This window comes from Lipotes vexillifer, unplaced genomic scaffold (assembly GCF_000442215.2).
Source record: "Lipotes vexillifer unplaced genomic scaffold, Lipotes_vexillifer_v1.1 scaffold1434, whole genome shotgun sequence".
Classification (NCBI taxonomy): Eukaryota; Metazoa; Chordata; class Mammalia; order Artiodactyla; family Lipotidae; genus Lipotes; species Lipotes vexillifer.
Genome location: NW_006799568.1, coordinates 295,483 through 298,331, shown reverse-complemented (window position 1 = coordinate 298,331; position 2,849 = coordinate 295,483).

Here is a 2,849-nt window from a genome sequence, read left to right as displayed (position 1 = left end):
GTGTATAATTAGGTAGATAAGCAGATAGATATTTAGATGTATACATGTAGAAGTTTCTAAGATCCTAGGTCATTGACAATGATTTCTTCATAGGAAGTTTAAAGATCCTTCGCGGGAATAGAAAATATCTGACTTTTAAGACTGGCAACATTTTTCATAGCATCTTAATTGGAAAGCAGAGAATTACTTCTAAGAAACATAATTGCTTCCAGAAATGTTTAAACCACTAGGGGAATGTTTATATGAAGTGAGCAATAGTGGAAAGGAGTGAATAAACCAATTCTATGCACATTGCAGTATAAAAGTCTGGAGCACACACATGGAGATTTATAAGGAAGCCATGTGCAAGACACAATCATTACGTTCAATCTTTCTTCTTGTCATGAGTGTTGAAACTTCTACCCACCTCTCTTAGCCTAGCAGTGGATCTCACACACCTTCCAGAGCAAATAGTCATCCAGCAATCTTGTTCAAATCTTCACATATCATGCCTGTCCTCCTCTCACCAGTCTTTTCTTTTTGATGTCTCATCATACTTTCTTCACATTGTCTCTTATTTAATTGCTTCTTCTGATCTCTTTCTCTTAAATTTGATCTGCCTTGATCTTCTGGAATATTCTTTGATGCTCTGAAGTAAAACTATGCATTTTTCCAATTCATGTCCATTTCATGGCTTGTGAAAAATAACTGTAAGGGCTTCCCTGGTGGTGCAGTGGTTAAGAATCCGCCTGCCAATGCAGGGGACACGGATTCAAGCCCTGGTCCAGGAAGATTCCACATGCCACAGAACAACTAAGCCCGTGCACCACAACTACCGAGCCTGCTTGCCACAACTACTGAAGCCTGTACGCTTACATCCCGTACTCTGCAACAAGTGAAGCCACTGCAATGAGAAGCCCACGCACCACAATGAAGAGTAGCCCCCATTCGCCGCAACTAGAAAAAGCCTACATGCAGCAACAAAGACCCAATGCAGCTAAAATAAAATAAATTAATTTAAAAAAATAATAACTGTGAGTTTCTACATAGCACATGAGACTCCTTACTATCTCTGTTCAGTATGCTCACATTTAACTTTTAAAAAAAAGAGTTTGAGTGACTGGCAGGAAAGGAATTGACACAACTTTCAGGAGGACAGTTAAGAATGTTTTGCTGATAAGCATATAATCACTTAGCTGATTCTAATAAACATTTGTGGGAATCATTCAAAGCATGTTAGTTCAGCTAGATCTCAGCAGGACCCATCATCTTGACCCCAAAATCTCCAAACAAAAAGATTCATTAAAATCAGTGAGAATTTTCCATAAAGCTTCAAGATGTCATGGAATGAATTTTTATAGTTGCCTGCCATGCAAAATATTATAGTATAAATTTGGAGCTAATATTGGAACTAGACTAATCTTCTAGGACAGGCATTCTCAAAATATTGTATATGCCTTAAACTAAAATCTGAGAAAGACCCAAAACACCCATTGCAGTTGGCAACATGTGACTATTACAGAAAATCACAATGTGTTCTGGCTAAAAGCAGCAAAAGCAAAATATCTGTGCTAGGAGGTGACTGATGTGATTGCTTTGTATTTTTTCATCCATTCAGAACACAGAAAGAAAGGAAAATTTAATTTCATCTGATGAAGACCTGCATTTTCTTTTGTCTCCTTTTCCCTTCCTCTCTCCTATCTGCCCTCCACTCCACACAATCCCTTGAAGTTCCTGCATTTGTATCATAGCAGCACAAACTCAGAGAAAAGGTGGGGTCTGATATTTTAGGTGGTCTTAGCAAAGCTTGAGTCTTTGGCTAACCTCTCCTTAGATTGGCAAGCAACCAAGAATTTCCAATATTAGTGAGAGTCACTTTGAAAAGCTGTACATGCATGTCAGGTTGCATGTCAATATATTTGCTCTGATTATAACGCAAAAAGTGAACAACAGGGTCTCGTCAGCCAAAGCAACATTTCTCCCAAACTAAAACATATCCTTTCGTAAGTTATGGTTCTTATTTGGTTTCAGTGTTCGTTTATTTCAGTTTATTGCTTGACATCTCCCACTAGTTGAGCCAGGAAACTCATGGCAGTGGCTTAAAAAAAAAATAAATCCATCCCCACATTTATTTTTCAATTTGTTCTGATTCTTTACTCTCTTACACTCACAAAGTTTCGTGGGATAAGTGCTCAAAAAAAAGTATTTGCTCTCTGTAACTAAGTATAGTTTTAGAAACCATACATAAAATCTCCCTTGCAGCTTCTCCTTTCTATTATAAAATTATATTAGATTCAGATTTGTTTTGAAGGGCCAGTTTTATTTTTTTAATTAAAGGGAGACATAAAATGTCCTTTTTCCTAAATCAGACTCACAAAGAATGAAGGAGTTATTTCTCCCAGTAATGACTTAACAAATGAGATTTAAGTTCCCTGAATTAGGGTGAAGATTAGGGGAAAAAATCATTTGCACAGTAAACATACAGAATCGTGGAATTTGGAAGGACCTATCTTTTTGGTACTTGGCAACACATAGTAAAAATATCCACAAGGGAAAAAATGCCAACATCATTTCAACGAAAATAGCCAAACTGCTGCCAGATGACAAAATAGCAAATTCATCTAGGCTCATTGATGCATGTCTGGACTTTCCAAATGAAACTTTACATCAAAGGAAAGTTTGAGCACTTTCCTATAAGATCAATCAAAACTAAACTACAGTTGATACAGGTTTTAGGAGTTACAAATTTCCACTATTCTAATCTCTCTATCTCTTAGAAGCAATCTTATTTTGTTTGATTGCAGCTGAGTCAGAAACAAGAAAAGGAATATTTTAAATGGAGAATTTGTAACACATTACTGTTTCCTTTC